Genomic DNA, 21,894 nt, shown 5'->3' with positions numbered 1-21,894 from the left:
CTCTTCACAGGAGTGGGGTTTCTGTAAAGGAAGGGTTTGAAGTTTGGTGTAGATGTGAATTTAGTCAGGGCTGCAATACATACTTTGTCAAATTACCAGCTCAACCCAAGCTTTTCATGGAACTATAACTTTCTCCGTTGCCCCTGGGAGTTTAAAAAAGGAGCATAATTGCTGTTTCCAGTGTCTTCACACAAGCACATGTTCAATCGTCCACTGACAGCCTAAGCCAAATGATCCAGATCCACTCGTGTACCTACTGCCAGCAGCTGCTTGCGACCAACATGCTCTAAGGACGTCGGACGCTCTCGTGAAGGGAAAGGGTCCATCACCTTCAGCAGAGCCAGAGCTCGGCTGCGCGAAGCCACGGTGGAGCCAGAGGCAACTGCACAGTTTTTAAGACACTTTTGTCGTCTTCTGACCCTGGGGCTGATGGGAACCAACCCAATCCACGGAAGGATTTTGAACAGCTTCAGGGTCATTTTAAATTGTCTTGAAGAGTGTGAGCCTCACAGGAGTGCAAAGCTGGACACAAAGTCTTGTGGCAAGAAAGGACACTTAATCAGATTTCGCCAGAAATACATGTTCTTGGGCAAACCTTTCCTGGAAGGATCTGAACCTCTCTCTACTGCAGCATTTAGCAGGCTTGCATTACAAAGGACTGTCATTAAGGGACCCTTAATGGCCTTCCTCTCTTCAAAACCTCAGGCACAATTCACCACCCAGCCTGCTTTGTGAATAAGGACCAAATATGTTGTTTGTTTTATTTTACAGTAAACATTTATACAGCACTCCACATGGATATCTGCATTTTTTTATTCTTGATTTTTCTGGGGAAAAAAAGAGAAAAAAAAAATGCTCCCTGCTTCAATGTCATGGGAAAACATGTGGAAATGTAAACCTGCTGTAGGAAGCAGGCACAGTGGGAGCTGTAATGGGAAAAAGACAGGCATGGTTTATCAGCAGAATATGTAACATATACTGAACATCCGGCTTCCCAAGTAAGTTGTTAACAGTGCTCAATACAAATGTTTCTCTTTAAAGAATCAGATGTTGCTCTTTTTTTTTTCCAATAGCTGCAGTATGGTAAAACTGGTGCCATAAAGTCATTGCAAGAGACAGCAAACAACTTTGTTACCATAATAGGCTTTTTTTTCCTCCTCCGTTTTTAAACAATGGCTCTAGCAGGTGGCATGTGGCTGAGACCGGGTCTATCACCATCTCCAGGGTGCCAAGACGTCCCTCAAAGTTTCTGTGGGGGGAATTTGTTGGTGGGATTTGGATTGTAAAGGCACGTGAGCATCTGCTGCCTGCTCAGTCTCATTACCATTGACACAATTAGCTCCTGCAGCTCTCGGCCCGGCAGCCAGAGCGGGGACTCAATTTTCTTGCCTCTCTGACAATGCTCATTATCATTCATCTGAACGTACGGGTTCCTCTGCCTCCGAGCCCGGGCCAAGGGGCTGAGAAAACAGATCACAGAGAGAAACACTCGGGGAAGGAAGAGCAAATTGACATAATAACTACTAACAGCCTAAAATCAACTCCCCTTGCATACAGCACCACCAATAAACTTTCAGCGTTCATAGTAATGGCTCTTTTCCCTTCTGTGTAAGTCACTTTATTCCTGAAAACCACATTCTATGGTTTTATGCTATCACACGCTTTCTGTAAGTACCTTATAACCTTTTTCTGTGATTCAGGAGATACTACACAGCATTACTGTTGTCCTTCCATACCCCCAACCCCACTTGCAAAGTTCTGACAAACTTTCCTTTTTTTTTGCATTATGTACAGAAAAAGTCCGTTTTCCACCTTTGAGTTAATTTGCAAACCAGACGAAAAAGTGAGATTTTTGCTCCTTACGGTATCAGGGAAAGTAGGAGTTTATTGACATCTTCCTCTGGCAGCCACAGCCTAAACAAAATGTTAACACATATCTGCAGATAAAGACTTCACATTCCTTTAAGTGTCCTCACCCCACATAAAACTGCAATTATTTTACATTTCCTTACAATAGGTGCTGCATAATTCCTCCTTGCTGGCCTTATGTCCTTTTATTGCTACAAAGAACCCTTAGCCCATAAATGGAAAATTAGAGAAGTCACACATTTTTCAAATAAATCACTCGGCTAAAAGCAGAGAGGAGGGGAAGGAGAAAGAGGGAGTGAATTTAAACCGATCTATCTCCTGAATATACGTCAAGGATCTCTGTCTTTGAACAAAGAAAACAGAAGGGCTTCAAGGCCTGAATCTGCGATAATCTTGCAGTTTTCGAATGTTGCGTAGATAGCAATTTGTGACCTTACTGAAGAATATTAGATTAAAGCAGAAATGTATTTACCACAACATGTCTTTCCTGAGACTCAGCTTTTACTAGGTCTTTGTAACACAGGAGGATGGAAAATATCACAGAGAGCTGGGGACGAGGCAGGGGCATGACATTTGCTTTCAGATGTTTTTAAAACTCAAGGAAGTGTTATTATTTCCATAAATCATCACTATAGGTTTATTTCCCTCAACCCCCTCGCTGTCTTGTTAGACAAAACATAAGCTGGGCATCCTCATCGCTCAGGCCTACAAAGAAAGAAAAGGTGGCATTTTAGTGAGCTTCCCAAAACGATGACTGTCACGGTTTTAATCCCAGGTTCCAGGCAGCATGGTAATTGTGCAAACCTAGAGCACCGAGACGAGGGCCGAGGGCCATCTCCCGCACCGACGTCCAGAGCCCATGCTTGTTTGCAGAACTGCCCCAGTTCCCCTGGCTTTGTCATGGAAATGTGAACCCTGAAAGAAGAGTCTATTATGTCAAATTACAAATTATATTATAGGGTTTTAAGTAATTGTTTGCTGACTGTTGTCACGCACATGTGGTTTGTTAGAAGTTGATGTAATCATTTTGGCAAATTTCCACCAGCAAGAATCAGCCGGGGTGAACTCTCAAATCAGCTGCTGTGGGGGTTCGCGTCGTGCAATTAATGGGTGAAAGACTAACACAGACACCCTTCAAAGTTAATTTACGCAGACCCATTTTAGAAGTAGTGCATTATGTCTTAACTGTATGAAATGTATTGTGGACATATTAGCATTCATAAAATTAATTAGAAACCCATTAGTTCAACTGAAAGAGTTCTGTATATATAGTTCTTTTGTAGTATATAATCTTACAGTTCTTTCGTACTATAAAATTTAACATTTTTATGGCAAGCAAAAAGATATAAAGTGTATAGGGAACATAGCAAAAATATGTGCTCTGTTTTTCTGGAGCCATTTGAATAAAGTTTTCATCCATCAGAAAGATTTTTGTTTCAATCAGACATCAATTAAAATAAATATGCAGGACTATTCCAAAATAACCTTAACTTACTGGAATGCATTCTCTCACCAGGCTACATAAATATGGGTACACCCACATTTTTTCCCTAATTCTGTGGTCCAAAACATCTGTGTCAGACCCTGGAACACTTCAGTATGATGTAATGAGGCAGCTGGCATTTCTTTTTCATAAATTCACTAAAACAGTAAATAGTAATACTACGGTGACTGGAACTTAAAGCATAAACTGACACACTTACTTTCCAAATATAGCTGTGTAGACTTTCCATTGAAATAAATTGTAGGGGTTATACATATACACATCTATATGTATTTGTATGTATTTATGTATATATAACATTTTTAGAGAAACAAAAAGTTCAGTAAAAAGAACTTTGTAATGAATCTCAATAAGCTGCTTTTGCAGTTTTCAGGTATTTATAATTGTTGTTTGTGGGTGCCTTTTCTTAGGGCATCCATGCCATTAAGATATTGGTCTTTTGTTTTGTCCTTCCACAGACTTCTATCACAAAATGAAGCTATTAAGCAAATGCAGAATAAATCAAGCACACACAGTATGGCATATGGATAATTTCCATTAAAGAATTTCAATATATAGATAAAAGGAAAACTTGATAAAAATAAATGGCAGAGTCTAAATGGATTTGGTATATTGCTATTGGGATCAACTGTTACACAAGTTAAGCTCCATGGCAATGTTTAGTATTATTGCTAGGAACTGGTCTCCTAGCCATCCTCTATTGTTTAAACACTAATTTTTTATATAGCTTCTATAACACAGTTCAAATTTTTTTTTTTTTTTTTGAGTACCTTGGTAAAGAAATGGTTCCACAGCTAACAATACAAATCCCTCAAAATTTGACACTTTAATTCTAAAAGCTATAAAACCAAGTGATAAATGTACACAGCACATATTAAGAAAACCTCATTGTTTTGACAAGTTTGATGTTTTTTCTTGTTAGCTTTGTTTTATGATCACTTTAGACAAAATACCTGCACTGGTTTTAAACCAGTTAAGTAATATGCAACCTGTTATATATGCTATGAAAGCTAACGGCATATATTTTCCCAGGTCTGCTGTGGTTTGAAACTAAACTGGGGTGCTTTCTTTTTCAACCATGGAAACTTTTTTCTTAAATAATTATTATTTTCATTAGGGATCACATCAGCTCATTTAGGGATTTCAAAGACCCTTTTCCTAAGCTGACTTTAACACCAGCTTTTGTTTACAGCTAGTGAAGATAAACTCCAATCTCTTTGTTGATCTGAGCATAAGAGGGATGAAGCCTGACGACTCAGGTATCTACATGTACAGATGAGTTAATAGTTTAATTTCAGCCAAAGTGCGTATCACTGAATCCAGATCAAGTTTAAAGGAAACTCCTAGATCATATGGATGTCTCATGTCTGCAGCCAATAATATTTTAAGAGTTTAGTTTTGGAAGTTATAGTTCATATATCCTGTTAACTAAGTTCTGTTCATATTCTCTTTCTGATATCCACCCAGGTCAAACAGCACTCAACCATGGAAAACAGTTGATCCATTAGTAATTCAACATGGTTACAATCCATAACTAGTACTTCAAGCAGACATTATTCTCATAACTACTCCTCAAGCTTCATTTCAGTTCATTAGTGCCTGACGGCCCGGGATGGTTTGATTTGCTTGTGCCGCTAGGGAGCTTTGCTGGGCTCTCTCTGGCTTCGGTGGATGTAAAGGGCCACCTCTTTCTTACCCTTCAGTCAACTGGAGTAAGGCTGAAAACCTGGACGCTGCAGAATGAAGTACTGTGTTTCTGGTTTACCCGGATTGTACATATTAACCGACCTGATTGCCTCTATAAAGTCTACCTCCCAAAATATCTGCTATTGAGCCAAATTCTGCTGTCACCAGTGAGTGCCTGGGCAGTACAAGTCCCTCCTTTTAACAGGATTAAAAGGAGATAAGCTCTTTCACTGTATGACTCCTGATGTGGGCCACATTCGTGTCTCATTTGCCATAAGCAAGTGTAAATGAAGGGAACTCCATTTTTATAAATTCATTTATTTCCTTGAAACACAAAAGAGATGTTTGCACTGTAACAGCAATAAGCCACCCGAAAGAATATGTCTTTTTACAGAAATAAAAAAGGAAATAAACCCGGAACCTATAGAAGCCCCATCCATGTGGAAATGAGACCAAAATGATTGACCTCTGTTCTCAGCTCAGGTATATCCATAGTCTTATGATTCACACATTTATGAAATGAGAAGGACACTTCAGAGATATTTCCCTTTGAAAATTACTAGCCCTGATCTCTGTTACTAGGTTTAATTTATTATGCCCCAAAATCACAACAGAGAAATGGTTACGGTTTTTTTAATAGATCTTCCACAATGGAGAATTGCAAAATGAGTTTCATGGAGCTGAGCACCCTGGAGATTATCAGGTTTGTCATTGTATGTACACACAAACTGAGAGAGAGAGGGAGGGGAGAGAGAAGAGAGGGAAAGAGGGCACGTCTGACATCTCATCATTAGTATTTTGTAGGGCAACCAGCCTACTGTAAAACCTATTTGCAAAATACAGTAATTTTATCATTTATGGATTTTATTATATGTGCTTGCTTCCTAACATTTTAAACCATGAAAGCCTGATGTATTTTAAATCAAATGCATGCACTGCGTATTTAAAGTAAGTTTCATAACTACCGCAATAGGAAAAAAATATAATAAAAGTCAGCCTTGAACTAAAGACCTATATAAATTTACATATGAATCCTATAAAGTCAGCCTGACTTTGCTAACAGACAAGTGCTATTATGTTATCTTTGTTCCATCCTTCCTAACAAAAATTCCCCCAATAAGTAACTTTTTGTTGAAAACAAAAAAAAATACTACTTTATAGCAGTTTTCAGTTCTCAGGTTCCCAGTTGGTATGTCTACCTTACTACATGGCATATACCATTTCTAAGGCTGACTTTGTGCTATTATGCAAAATTGCTCTCACAGTATTTTTACCACTTACTACAGTGGTAAGGGACCGACAGACAAATCCAAGCCTGCACACATGCAGCCTTAAAGTTATCTCTCAGTCCTAAGTGTTTTCTTGACAGGGCCTTGCTTCTGAATGCGGTGTGCTACATAAGGCAAGTATAGCGCACATATTTTGCCACCGATACAACCTGATATAGCTCCCAAAATAGATGGTTGAGTCAGTTCTTTCAGCAGTTCTTTCTGCTTTATCAAATTAATACTGAAGTGTCTGATACACTCAGTTATCATTTAACAATCAAAGAGAATTAACCTTAAGATATCTGTTTCTGTAACTAATCAAACTGAGAAAGAAATAGGATTACATTCATTTGTTTGGCTTATGGTTCGTGCTGGTTAAACAGTCCCTAAGAAGGAATACTTTCCCAATTAATTAGACTTTTCTTCCCCTTCCCACATGAATTTCCCCATATCCTTTTAAGTATAAAATATTAGTAATTAAAGCCACTGATCATTCCCTTAGCCAATCTCTTCTGCTAAATTACTTCAATGAATCACAGCCTGTTATGTGGCTTATAGGGTTCTTATGGCACACATGCTACAAGCAATTACTATGGCAGTAACAGAGAATACCTGCATAGCTAGATATGGACATCTACCTTGATATGGAAAATCCATATGAAAAAATCTATGTATCAGTCTTGTCTTTGAGATTTGAGGAAAAGTTTTTTTCCTTTTCCCATGATTATCACTGGATTTGATCTAGATGCCTTACTCTATTTTTTGCTTTATCAGATGAGTTTCTTTTGCTGCTTCTCTACTGCTCATCATGATTTGTTTTCTGAGACAGCTTTAAAGTAGTTTATATACGTGTATACATACATCTATACACATACACCTTTCTAAAATTACATAGATTCTTGATTGTTCCACAGAACCACTTCCATTCAAAGTGGGTGCCACACTTGGGGCTTTCTCTCTTGTAATTTCGTTAGTGGGAAGGGGAGTAGATCCTTTGGTAAAAGGGGTAATTTCTGCAGAGGGCTTTATCAAGTCTAAAACTTTGATCTTGGTATCATATTTCACGGGAAGTGAAGAGAGAATGGTGGAGCGCTGCAGTGCTGCTTTGTCTACTGTCTTTATAGCTACACAGGGAATTTGCTGTGTTCTGAATTCAGTGTACCTTTTTCAGGGCCAGTTGACAGGCAAATATAGTCCTCAGAGTATAAACAAACAAAAAAAAAAGACTTGACAAAGGTACTGAGAAAGGATGTCATGTTTCATGACCCTGCACAGAGGAGCAGGGTCATTCTGCTGATGCAGAGGACCATGTGCTGGGAGCCAGGACGTGTGGGGCTCATGAACTCCCATCCAAGTTACAAAAGTTTGAAACAGGAAACAGCAAGATTTGAGCAGTGAAACATTTGGGAAGAGCCCACAAGTCAAGAAAATATTTTGTTCGAAAGCTTTTTGTTTTGTCAAGAAGGGAAGGGAAGGGAAAGGGAAAGGGAAAGGGAAAGGGAAAGGGAAAGGGAAAGGGAAAGGGAAAGGGAAAGGGAAAGGGAAAGGGAAAGGGAAAGGGAAAGAAGTAAGTTAACCCAGTCTAAATGTATTTTGTTAACAGCATGAAATTCTTCTTCAAAAGATTGAAGAATCCGCACTACTTGGAAGTGAAATCTATTAGAGCATATGAATCATGTCATATTTCTTGCACAGGGAGCTGCCCATGATGTAAGAATTATTTGTAGAATATATCAAGGTTCACCTTGCATGGGGAAACATAAGTATATGTGCATATATGTATACATATGTATATACATACACATATATATAATATACATTGTACATTATATACATAATATACATAATATTGTATATTATATATACAAATAAAATTTGTCTTCCAAGTGGGAGACACATTTCAGGTCCTCATCTCAGGAAGGATGAGTAAAGTCATGAAGTTAAGATATTCATAGAAATACATCTGCTTAAATATTTTAGTATGGAGTCTAGTTTTGATCAGAAAATGTTGTCAGAACCAACATACTGGCATAAAAAAACCCCAGACTTGATAACTCAGCATTTTTAAAATATATATATCATTAAACTACTCCTGAATCACTGCATTTATGAGCAGCAGAAAACCGGGGAACAAGCTTTAATTGGAGCAAGTTTAGATCCAAATGGAAACAAATGCCACAGAGTGGAAATAGCATCAATGCCAAAACGCCTCACAAGCTGGCTGCAGCCAAACAAATAAAGTGATCAGGAGAAATGAAGGACATTTAATGCTTCAGCGGCAGTAGCCAGTTCCCATCTCTTTAGTCCACGTAATGGTTAAACCTGGCAATGGACAGTTGTTTTATGAAGCTTCTACTGCATAGGGAAAAAAATCCTCAAAACAGCCCAATGCCTTCTTGGCCAGCCTGATGTTTGCCTTTGGAGTGATCCGCTTGTGAAAACTCCCATTACTTAAACACCTGCTCAGTCTTTGTAGTTCAATTATAATAATTGATTCCTTTTAAAATTAAAACAGTTTTTTTCTTTCATTTATAAAAGCTTTACTTTTGAAAAATCAATTATTTATACTCCAGATCAATTCTAAAAAACCATTTTCATTACCATGATTCCAAACTAACTCCCACAGCACAGCTGAATGTTGTTCACGCTGCCCAGGTACTCAGAGCCTCACAGTAGCACTTCTATAGCCTTTTAGAAAGTCTACTTTTTGCTAGTTATATTTTTGTAAAACCTAACAGAGTATGACCCAAATTCTCTATGTACATGGATGTATCTAACCTCAAGGAACAAGTTGCCTGAAAGAAAAACATCCTGCACGTCTCCTTAACAAAAATGTGAATTCAGTAAGACTTCATTTCCATCACTTGTACAGCCCAGCCAACAACCCGCTTGGGTTCTGATGGTGAAGAGGGATTCAAACGTCTCTCAATATTGTACACATGTAAGTAGCTCATTTACACAGAAGTCACATACGTATATTTTTACTATACTTTTCAAACTCAACTTTTCAACGACACCTTATTGATTTGTAAGAGAAGTATCTGACCTGAAAATCCACTTTGTTCCTATGTGGATGAGATGAATGGCAGATTAAAAAGCAATAATTTCCTCAGAGAAAAAAACACAGCAAGTGAAGAACTTCTGGATTTGAAGACCTTTATTTTACTTCCTAGGAAAAAAAAAAAAGAGAATTTATGAGAAAATTTAAAAATATAATAGTTATGAACAAAAAGTAGGACTTGAAATACATTGCTGGAATTGATTGCACTTGAAGTTGTTACATTAAGTTGGAGCCTTTCCAAGAAATCAGTAAGTAAGTATGATCTTAACTCTGTGTTAAGTTGTGTTATAAAACAGCTTCTCAGTGAAACCTTGCGAGGTGAAATTTCATGGTGAATTATTTTCATTATCGTGGAAAATCAAAACAAATGTCAGAGATAATAAATTATTATTTCAGTTGTTTCATTTTATGAAAACCATTATATTGAGTGACCTGACAATTTTGATTTTACTCATGAAAACTCCTGACACAGTTGCTTGACTGAACATAAATGTTATTTCTGAACATTGCATGCTCTTCCTCACCTAAACCACACTTATTTTTTGGTTCTGCAATTTTGCAAATTCGCTAACAAAAAGAAAATCCATTATAATTACTGGTTTTGTAGATATGTATATATGAATACGTGTATACACATACACACACATATATATAATCAGCACTATATTTAAATTAATTTTTAAAAGTTACATTTGTAAATTACAATGAAGCCAATGAAGTTACATTTGTTTTGTAAGTTATTTTTCATTATTTTTTTAAGGAACTTCAATTTTGTCATTGGCAAACAGAAGCAGCTGACATCTTTCTTTTCAAATGTTTATGCCCAATTTTTGCTCAGAAATCTTATCATTTTCTTCTACCAGTCCCCAGCAACAGCATACGGTTTCCAAAGAGTTATGAAAGGATGTGACCTCAATGGCAGATCAGATCCAAGGGCTCTTTGCGTAAGATGTTATTGTGCCTATATTTGTATGTGAAAAGGCTAAGTGCATTCTTCCAGTCAGGTGGACATTTGTGAAAAAAATCTATCCTGAATGTAACAATTTTGTTTATGTCAGAAACTTCTGCATACGGCATATGGGTGTATACATGTATATGTATGTATACCATTGCAAATGTGCTTTTTGCACACTGAGCTGTATTCCATAAGGGCCTTCTGGAGGGAGCAGCCATCTTATATTCAGTTTGGATTCACCTTGTTACAGATAGATGCATATTGTGACATCTTCCAGGAAATTTTTCCTTGTTATTTCTTCTCTGTTTAGCAAAAGTAAAAGAAATTCGGGCTAGAAAGGTATACACCGCTCATGGGATTTGGAAGTTTATAGAAGTATGAAAGAAATTTCCTTTTGCATTCTGGACACAGTGGAAGAGCTGGGAAAAAGGTTTCAGTGGTAGGAATGTGTTTAGGGATAAGCACATCCGCAGAGGATGTGCTTATTCTACATAGGTACAACTGGGTAAGAAAGGAATATTGTCCTAGATTTGCAAATCAAATTGAATACACAGCTTAGTGCGATTAAATAGCATCTCTGAAATGTCATTAAATAAAATAATTAAAATGGCATATAAAGTCTAGTTTGCAAATGACCAGTCAGCCTGGAAAACTGGTGTTAGATTTATAAATGCACGTGGACATTTTGTTAAGGAAACAATCTTTGAAACAGCAGTTTAGGACACTTAAGTATCACTGAGAAATCACCCAATGTTTCCTGGAAATTTCAGAAGTAAAAGCAAGTTTGGGTGTGAGTTCAAAGATGTTACAGCCTGTTAGAGCTGCTTTAGGGTGACATTTGGATAAGATCTTGAATTGCCAAGCTGCAAAGCAGTGAAAGCTGTTTGTGCCACTGAGCTGATGGGCTCAGTTTGATCCAGGAGCCGGGACTTCAGCTCACCACTCGCTGTGCTCTTTTTAACCATGGAGTAAGACCTTGGCCCCTTCCCCTTCTGGCTGGCAGAGCAGCTCTCTGGTTGCAATCAGAGGAGACAAAAGGACAAGTGGAAAAGGGAAGGAAGAAAAAGAGAGAGTGGGCAGGAGAACCTTTCCACGTGCACGCAGCTCTCCTACAGCCTGTTTGACGTATCCCAGTGGAGTGTGCACTGTAGGAAAAAAAACATGTCACTGCTCTAAAACTGTCTTTTCTAATTCAGTGCATCCATGTATTGTTGTAAATCAGCTTCCCAGTCACTGAAAGATAGAGAGACAAGAGAACAACTTTGACTGTTAGCTATCAACTCAGATAATGAAAACTTTCTTTCAGCATTAAGCCGCCAGCGTATGAAAAAAAGACTAAAAATATAAATTAATGCCTGCATGTTTTGCCTAGGAAAGGGTTCCTTCTGCTCATGTGCCTACGTGCTCATAGGAGTCAGGCGTTTACATTCATCCAGTTCTTGGGTTTTAAAGGGAGTTTTAAAAGCATCTGGAATTCCGCGTTACGAATTCCAGCCACTTACATCTCCATATTCTTAAATCCTAATTATAGTGTTGCTGACTGGCAAAACTATTGGACAGTCAAGGATCTGAGCTGCCATGCTTGAGGTTAATTTATTACGATTTTGTCAGAGGTTAACACAGAAGCATGTTGATAATGATACGTATCTTACACTTGAGAGTAATATTTCACAACCAAGTTTTTTGAAATATATGCATACATACACACATTTCTGCAGGTACACTGGTAATTTTACTATAAACTTATGTTTTGATGAACTAAAGATTGAGAATATGAGTAAGAAATAGAAAGATAATAATACTTGAATCCCATTATTGGAATGCTGTACTTATCCCAAGGTCAAACATATAAACCAAGGAAATTTTGAGTGAGTAGAGCGGGTGTTTATTGACTCGGAGAAATGCTTCCTTCTTACACGTACCTCACCACGGTAGGTAGTCTGCTGTAAATTCTTGATCTTTCTGGATAAAAAGTTAGGAGCATTGAGAATGTATGTGATCCACCAGCCTCACTTTGTCACAATAAACAAAATGCTACTATCCATGAGCACTGCATGAAAACAATAGATACTCTCTTCATATTAGCATCTCTGCATTTGACAGCAAAGATATATTTTGCCACATGACTAAGTCTCAGGGCAGACAGCTTATTTATATAACTTTGGTTTACCAGTTTCCCTCATAAAGAATGAAACCTTTCTCTAAATGATAATCTTTTGACCTCTAACAGGCTAGTGATTTACAGAGCCACAAAGACAACACACTGTATTTAAAAAGCTTTAAGACGCCATTTAAAGCTTTTATGGTGAAAACTTGCTTCTAATAATACACTTGCAGCTTTAAGTTCAGACAGTTTTCTGAATAAATACCTTTTCTATGTTTTAAAATGAAGAATTTACTCATGTTACAAATATATTTTACTCCAACCTGTGAAATACAGCTCAGAAAATATAGCCACAATTTCATAGTACCTGGTAGTAAAACAACGAGCAGAGGGCAGAGCGGGAGGAGAGGGAGGCTGCACGAGAAACCCCTGGATGTCTGATGGAAGGTAAAATGACATCTTTGATGTAAAAGCACTCTAACAATGTAAACTAGAAGGATGATGTACATAACCATTCCAGTGTAATGGACGTGATTTTCACTTGGACAGATAAGATGTTATTTAGATTCTGTCATGAAATATAAGTCTTCATTTTCTTTATACATTCAAGTAACTAGATTTTCCACTCAGCAAAGCAGCACAGTTAAGTAAGTCAAAGGCATAGCATCAGATGCTCAAAGTTTAAACATCCTCTCTCTTGTGGGGCTGTGTTATACTTACTCAGACAGCTGGTTGTAGTACATTTATTTCTAGGTATCTCAAATGTGAAACTCCTTTTTCTCACGATCATTTCTGGATAAAAACTGGCCTGTGCTCCTGTTCATTTGCCTTTTGTGTTGGAATGGTGGGGAGGAAGAAGAACATTAGATGGACCAACCTCTGTGTACCAGCAGCCAGTGCAAACACTTTGTGTGTGTGTGTGTGTGTGTGTAAGGGAAGTTCGTTAAGATTGGAACAGTATAAAGTCAAGAGTGGGTAATTTATTACATGCAAATGTCAAGCTATCTTTTCTATATGGTTAAGAGCCGCATCCAAAGACCCTTAAAGTCAGAGGAGTTCTTGTCTGGCTCGAGTGTTATTCAGATCAGTCCAACAGAGAGGCTATCAGAGCATTTGTCATTACATAATAACCATCTAGAAAGGATTTCTTTCACTTGCCCTTTTTCCTTTCCAAGGGAAGATGTTATTTAGATTCTGTCAGGAAATGCAAGGTTTCACTTTTTTATGTATTAAAGTAACTAGATTTTCTACTCATTGCATCACTTTATGAATAACAATCCTGGACATTTCCAGGACATGTTTTCTCCTCCAGCTGTCAAAATATTTAATGCTTTGAATGTTCACAATTAGGCATTGCAGTTGAAAGTGCTACATTCAACAGAGAAGAAATGATACCTTGGTCCCTCTAGGTCGTCTAATAGCAGATTTCTGCAAGTTTCTGGGATAAACAGTGGCTATATTCAGGGTAATCAAAGCCCTAAGTGCTGTGATTTTCAAAAATGTATTGAGGAGCTCTGGCTATAAGTTTACCTTCCTCAGTTGGACATGTGGATTGAATTATCACTTTCAAGCTCCTGCTGTGTCTTTTGGGAACAGGATACGAACAGATGAAGAGAGGGAGAAATTCCTTGCCAGCTGGAAAGAAATGGTGGGTGCAGTCCTGGAGATTAGCAGTGACCGAGCTCAAAACAAGTGAAGGTATGGGAAAGACGAGAGCCTTCACCGAGCTGTGGGGCATCTTCCAGAATGTGCGTTGTGGAAGAAAACACGGTCCCGGGATGCGGGGAGCAGGAGAAGCATGCAGCACTGCCTGAACTGTAGCTGTCTGGATGCTTCAGGTGACCAGCAGAAAGGGGTCCCAGGATCAACATTTGAGACCAGTGAACAGAAAGGAGCAGAAGCTGGGGAAAATGCTGCAGGGGGGATCAATTAGCAGCCAGTGGTACAGGAAAGAGAGAGAGAAATCCCTGGAAGCAGCAGAACAGAGCCAGCCACCTGGCAGGACAGGGGAAGAAAGGACCTGATGAGAAGCTGCAGCTTCTTCCTTTGCTTTCCTGACGATTTGAGCTCGAGGCAGCAGCACGCTGCTTGTGCAGATGCTTAAACAGCATAAAAGTATACTGAAGTCAGCAGACTGCAAACCAGCCTAACAACATGGTATAATTTCTGTGTTCCTGCTAGAGCTGGCCAGGACGTTTTCAACTAAGCATAGTTTTAGCAAAATATGCTGTTTCACCTAAATTAAGTCATTTACTGGAACCTGTTTCTCTCAACAAAACTTTAAATAAAAACTTGTCTGAAGACCAAGGTCTTCCAGTAAATTTTGGCCACAGAAAGAATATCTGCTTCTGTTCTGCCCCATTCCTCAAAACATTTGAAAGATTTTGTTTTTATTTCACTTGCTTACCAAATGGAAGTTAATAACAATTCTCAAAAACTTTCACAAATAGGAAATTGTGAAGAAAACCAAAACAAATCCAGTTCCCAGGCCATAAAGACTAACTTTCAAAATCCTGTTTTATTCTAATCTATTCTCTCCATTCCAATGCTAGGAAAGGAACATGTACGTAAATGAGCACTGTGTAGACATCAGTCAATATGTGGGTAAATGAGTCGTGGAAAAGAGTAGGGAAAACATGGCCACTCTCCTCTCTTCAGGTGAAAGACCTAATAAACAGCAGTGCATAAACTCGAAGACTTTAAAAGTAAGATGGATTACACTTGTGGAAGAGATTCTGTAATTCGTTTTCATATTGATTTATCCGTACGTAATATTCATTTGGCTATCACTAACCTCATTTCCCTAGACATGCACTCACATTCAGTAGTACTTTTTCTGCCAAGGCTGAAAAACAATCAACCTCTCTGAGAGGGAAAAGAACAAAACTGTGGCCCTTACTCCTTCACCTGGTTTGTGGGGCTTGTTGCAGCTTTATTTTAATGTATAATTTTCTTTCTTTTATTTTGAGAATTTCACTGCTATGCCTGCTATCATTTATTACTTTGGTGGTTGATTTCCTGATAATATTCAGTCAGAGTATATTCTTGATACAATCTGTACAACAATATGTGTGTTAGACTTATTTTTTTTTAAATCTTCAAATACTGTATTCGTTATCCAGAACAGAGGCATGGATCACAGGAAGATGCATTTAAGAGGAAATTTTTAAAGTAAAACCTGATATTAAGTTGTATAGAATCAATAACGATTTATTTTTTTAATGTTTCTTAAAAGAAATGGGAATTAATTAGGTTCCTTGGCAGAGGTAAACAAAGTAATTTTACTGTGCAGTGATTTCTCACTAAACCGAAGAGAATTGGTAGAAATTTCAGAAATGCCTTAGCAAACTCTGAAATTACAGCTTTCAAAGGCAAGATTTTTGAAAGATGCTTATATGTCCAATAATCTGAATGATTGCTGCAGGAAACTTTGAAAGTACACTGAAATCAATAAGTTAGGCACCTAGACACAATTGAAATAACAGTCCAGCTACATTTTTAAACACTTAATACCTTTAAAAAAACATCTAGGCCTGACAGCTTCATCAGTTATGAGAATATCAATTAGACTCCTAAATCATGCATGTGCTTTTGATAAGTTTACATACTATAACAGAATCAGATTAATTTCTGAATAATTTAATGAGTGGAGGACAGAAAGCAGATGTTATTGGTCTACCATGATGTACTAAGTCAGAACTTGAATCCTCCCAGTGGACTGCTGTATGGGGCAAATTCTTTAAATAAAAGGGCAAAGTCAGAATGGCTAATGCAAATGAGGAGCTGGAAAATAGAGATGACTGCATCCAAAAAGGATACACTCAGAACTGTAGGTGCTCAAATAGGAGTAACTGGAAAACCCTAAGATTCTTGAAGGATTGGTGCAAGAAAATCTTAGTATTACAGCAAAACCTACAAATTAATCAGTCCAGGCCATAGGAATAATGCATGAGTAAAAACCATAAAATTTATGTAAGATGGGGGCAGCCAAATCCAGCTGTAGATGATATTGTGGTGAAGTAGAGAAAGGGAGATTTTGATTATTTGGATAACAGACATAATCCTGGAATTTACCTTTTTTAACAAAGTGAATTCAAAGCAGAGAAGAAAGTTCAGTTCTTCTCAGCATCGCCTTCTGAAGATAACTTGTATTATTAATAAAAGACTAGATTATATTCCTCTGAAGAGAAGGAAAGACTACTGTATCTCAAGTAGATGTGTTATTAGAGCTGACACTTCCCCATATTACAGCAACTTTTGAGGCTTTTATTTCAGGAAAATGTAAAAGTAGGATTAAAGGATGATTCTGGAGACAGGAAAAAGGGATAAGCAGCATAAGGGAGAAGTTATGAGGAACTTCTCTTTTATGCAGCATATTTTCTTTAACAATACTTTTATATAGGTGGGGTTTTTTTTTTCATTTTTGTTTGTGTAGTCAGCTGGTCAGCTATTTTCTTTCTGGAAAGTCGGTATGTAAAGAATGAACAAGGGAGCAAGAAAACCTTGAAAAATGTATACGTTAGGGATTTTTTTATCAGGATATAATATATAAAGGAAATCATAAGCTGAATTTAGTAATAAAGAAGTGAATTTTAGAAGAACAACAGTCATGTTTCATTAACTGCGACATTAAAGAGGACACTTGTAATGTCTCCATTTTTAACTTTTAAACATTACCAAACTCTAAGTCCTGGCCCAATGAACTTTAATGCAAGGAATAAGGGAGAGATTCAAACACTGAATTATGTTCAGATTTAGTTCAATATTGGCACTATTCTTTTCTTAGAGTTGAAACAGAAGATCTGAGGGTGAAAGTCCCCAGCTAATGGGAAAAATGTAGATGAAAAAAATTCAAGATGTTAGTCAATGGGCATTGCAAGAATGGCTGATCAGCATCATGCTTTCATGCTTAGTAATAAATACCCAAATGATGACATATACCATGCAAGAGAGGCACAGGCACGTTGCATTTATATGAATAGCAGAAGTGTGAAAAAGCTTGCATATGCACCATGGGTTACTAAGTGTACCTCATACTATTAGACCTGAATGTATATGTGGAGTTGTTCCCAGGTCCTCTCATCTACACTCTGAAATTCTGTATGGAGATAAGCAAACTATCAAGAAAGACATTAACAGGACGATTATGGAACGAAAGTAGGATGCTGGTGACAGAGAAATTTGATACTGTTGGAGAGGCAGAATTAATTCTTGTCTTAGTACTTCCAGAGAAAGCTAAAGGTCACATCCTGAAGAATGCAAAGGTGAAATATTAAAAGGTTTTATGATAACGCTAAAGCAGACAGAACATTAAAAGTATCTGAAGTTTGCAAGGCTTTATAAATTCAAGTAAATTATAAGCCAGGACTGAGAAGAAAAGAACACAAGAACTTTTTATACTTGCTTAATCCTTGACAGTCTGAATAACGATAAGTGCCCAAATTAGTAATTTAGAACTGATATTTACAAAAAAAATCCTAAATGAGGAGTGCAGACCTATGCACTCAGTAACGTTAAAGGAGAAATATCAATAAGAAATTAGATACTTACACATAATTTAGAGCTATTTGAAATTGCTGAAGGCAGCATGGTTTCAGGAAATAAATTTTTCCTTCATTGGCATGCATTCTGACCAGAGGGAAGAAGAATTGAGTTAGCCTGTGGGTAAAAGCAAAAGAGAATTTTAAGGAGGCTTTGAACTAGTCCTAATCTACAGTACGGCTTCTCCTTGAATTTGAAGCTCACAAAGCATTGTATTCTCAGCCAGGTTTGGGATAATTTCTTGGTAGATGAATAAAGTATTCAATGGGAATTTGTTTTGAAGTCAGCCATACTAGCATGCTAGCAATTCAGCCAGCACTTCATCCTTACCAAAGACTTTTATTTTACATATATTATGCAGCCATGAAAGTTATCTAAATCTGTATGAGCAAACATAAAGGTAGATGAGTTTTACCTGTGATGAGCTTTGCATCGACTCATGACAGTCACAGTGATACACTGTCCAGCTTTGAGGTAAGCTCTAAATTTCTGCAGTGAAATTCAGTGTTTGAAGAACTACTAGCCATCAGTGGGCTAGCAGAGCTTCTACTATGTCTTGGGTAGTTTCCGTTGTTTCAGGACACTTTATGACTTATAAGCCAAATAACCTGGAAAAAACAAACACACACACACACAAACCAAAAAATGGATTAGAGTAGGAATAGTTTATCTTCAAAAGAACCATTGCTGAGGAAGAAATGAAAGTATGTTAGCTCAGGATATTCAGAAACTTTGTGTTTGGAACAACAGATCAGGTAGAGGTTCATGTTATCAAAGATCTTTTTTAACTGTTTGGTTTCTCAAGAACAGTGAGAGAAACTCAATGGGGAATAAGACAGACACAGGTACATAAAATATATTATTGCTTTGAACTAGAACAGTTGCAAACAGAAAATCACTGCAGAAGCCCGAGCTCAAACCACCAGACAGCAGAATAAATTTTATGCTTGTTGCTATTCAGTACCTTATTTTAAATGTTGTATCTTTCCATCTTAACTCATTTTTCTGAAGAAAATTCATTTTCTTAGAAAATAATTTTTTCTTAAGAAAAATAATTTTCTTAGAACATTAACTAATTTTTCTAAGTTATAAAGCTTTAAATGACAGTGTAAAAGGAGTATATTTCCAGACAGCCTAAACATCTTGTGGACAAAACAAGTGAGAACAGTGCTGCCAAGAAAAGTTTGTCAATACTGTAATAGTGAGAGAGAAGAGAGAGTGAAATAAATAGATTAGATTCAGAAAAAGTTTCTACAACAGCCATCACCAGGAAAACCCTTCCCATCAATTTCTGAAAAAGAATTAATTGGAATATTATACTTCCCATCCAAACCTGAGAAGCAACCTTCTAAAGCAATTTTGACTGGTCTGGCTTACTTTTGGCAGGCTGCGAGATCAGAAGGAGATCAAGGAGGTGTCTCACTGGTGCAGACCCTGAGTCTGGACAGATTTACTGTTTGCCATAGGTGCTGGTATTACAAAGATGTAGACTTGGCCCACTGCAGTCAAAATTTCAACAGGACTTAAAAAGCGGTATGCATGGAGAGGCTGTTGAATTCACAACCTGGATATTACTCTAGAAGAATAGATATCATTGGGCATGACTCCTATCTGGAAGAAGCAGGCAATCTTTCTTGTATATGGCACACTAGCATAAGCCAACAGTCTTCCCTGCTCAAATAAAAAGAGTAGTTCCCTTGACCCGTGTAGAGTTAGGACTTCTTTTAACAAAACATTCTTTATTTCAGTCATAGAGCAGTTAACCTGGCATGAAGAGACAAGGTGTACCTGGTGTACAGGTAATATCTTTTCAGCTCAGCAGTGGCTGGCTCAATCATTCTCCTAATACACCTGTCGTGATTTCAGCACACAGAGAGAAACCGAGGAAAAGGCCCACACAGCCACCTCTGCTGAGCGTGCCGTGAGTGCAACCTGCCCACTTGCTATTTCTTTCTTTCACGTTAACAGCATAAACAGTAGTTTATGGTTTATTCAGCCACCTGGATTTTCTTATTCAGATTTTTGAGAATACACTAAGAACAAATTCAACCCCTTGTTGGTTTTGTTTTGTTTTTTCTTTCAGTGTTGATTACATTAGGTCTTGAGCACTAGCTTAACAGTGTTTAATTGTTTGTTTTCTCAGAGTACCTCGTCTCTTTAGAGCCAGAGATCTTGCTTGTTAAAAGTATTTGCATGTCTTAAGTAGATGATGGACTTTAAAGGAACTGGAATTAGTGAAATACCCTCATGACAGAGAGTTTATAGATATCCCCGAACCAGTGTTATTTAGAAGACATATTGTGTTTCCAAAGATATTAGATCGGTTGTGCTTCTCCTAGAGATAGGTGTCATGGTTTTGTCTATAAAATATGGAAATTGCTTTCAGGTCTGGAGCTGAAAATAATAGCTGGGTGATATATTCAAGAGAGTGTCTGTACTTGTGTCTTAGCTAGTAATCATGTTTATAAGGCTGTCATTATTGCTCTTGGTTTGAGCTCTGTTAATATATATGTATTCTTCAAAAGAGAAGTACAACACAACATTTTCAAGTCTTGCAAAGTAAACTATCATCCGATGCCTTAGTGTTAAGAGAGGGAAAGCGAGCAACGAAAAGACAGGGAGCTGTTTCTCATTAACTATTGTAAGATGTCAGCAAGATTAAGGTGTCAGGGTATAGAAAGATGAAGAAGAAAAGAATTACTTAGCAAATAGGCATAAATGAATATAAAATGTGAATAGAGGGTTCTAGCTCCTTCTAAGGGTAAAAATAGGCCAGTAGACATTACATTGTGCTACAATCAACTCATCCACTCGATCCTGACCTTCATCTTTATAGGTGAGACTAGTGGGAGCAAAATGTTACCATATAGCCAACGCTGGGAACTTTCAGAACCATTATTTCTGAAAAGAAATGAATATTCAAAGGCCCCTTTGACATAATGAAGGTTAAATCCTATATAGAGTTTTGCAGGCCCATGTGAGTGCTGTCTGACTGGGCTCTAAAATAGCCTGAGTTCAGCCTGTCTGTGAGCTGCCTGGGAGCTATATGGCCATGGTCAGTGCAGGGCTGATCCCACGTTTAAACTGGTGAGAAATGGAGCATTACATTGCATCTCGCAAATGCAGCTACACAAGGTGGGCAGAACAACAGGTCTGCCAGAAAGAAAATATCATATAGACATATATACATACAGAATACCATATAGACATATATACATTCAGAGAAGTCGCTTGCCTGCAAATTATTTCACAACTGACTCTTAGAATGCACTTCAGGTATTGCCAGCTAATACCTGCAAATTGCCAGCTCGTACCATCTACGTACCTGTCACCTTGCCTGAAAAATACTTTAGTTCAGTTAGTGAACAGTGTTTGCAGCTGTACCTGCTAAGAAGAGAAAGACGACACCCTTTTGTCTAAAGGACAAATAATTCCAGGCAGAAACAGCCATTAAAAACCTGCTTTTTAGGAGGAAAGAAAAAAAAAAAAGACCACAAACAATTTGTTGGCTGGCAACAAGCAGTATGGTAGTAACATGGCACCACTTCAGAAGAATATTATTATCCTTGTGCAAATGAGACTTAGCAAATTATGGACAGCATTTTTGAGTTGTTTTCACCTGAGTTTAATTCACAATGGTCACTTACAAGTATAGTGGCCTTCCATACCTAGGCTGCTGCTCCATGGCCTTGAGCAAGCATTGTAAGAAACTTCTGTTTCTGAAACCTAGGACCACTTCTAACATCTTACATTGATTTAAATTATGAACCAATTTAGCTAAGCTGATGTAAACCCCAATATAATTCGATTTATGCAGATAGAAAAAGATATATCTGTTCCCTCAGCAACAGTTTCAGTCCAGAAATTGTGGAGGCAGAGCATATTAACTTGTGCCCAGCCTTCAGC

At 37.7% G+C, this 21,894-nt stretch overlaps 1 long non-coding RNA gene across 6 annotated transcripts in view; it reads right to left on the bottom strand.

Annotated features, from left to right (window-relative positions):
• LOC140651841 (uncharacterized) overlaps positions 1–21,894 on the bottom strand; it is a 174,885-nt gene that overhangs the window by 3,644 nt on the left and 149,347 nt on the right. For 4 of the 6 annotated variants that reach the window (XR_012042548.1, XR_012042549.1, XR_012042553.1 and 1 more), the window contains 3 exons: positions 18,404–18,596; positions 17,998–18,105; positions 9,374–9,496 (listed from right to left, as the gene is read on the bottom strand). This is a non-coding gene — a long non-coding RNA (uncharacterized lncRNA). Of the gene's footprint in view, positions 1–1,950; positions 2,575–9,373; positions 9,497–11,449; positions 11,489–17,997; positions 18,106–18,403; positions 18,597–21,894 lie in introns of those variants that run through there. The other 2 variants (XR_012042550.1, XR_012042552.1) reach the window with 2 other exon arrangements.

Source organism: Ciconia boyciana, chromosome 5, assembly GCF_034638445.1.
Source record: "Ciconia boyciana chromosome 5, ASM3463844v1, whole genome shotgun sequence".
Classification (NCBI taxonomy): domain Eukaryota; kingdom Metazoa; phylum Chordata; class Aves; order Ciconiiformes; family Ciconiidae; genus Ciconia; species Ciconia boyciana.
The sequence above is the reverse complement of the archived record's forward strand: the minus strand, read 5'-3'. Positions and strand labels throughout refer to the sequence as shown.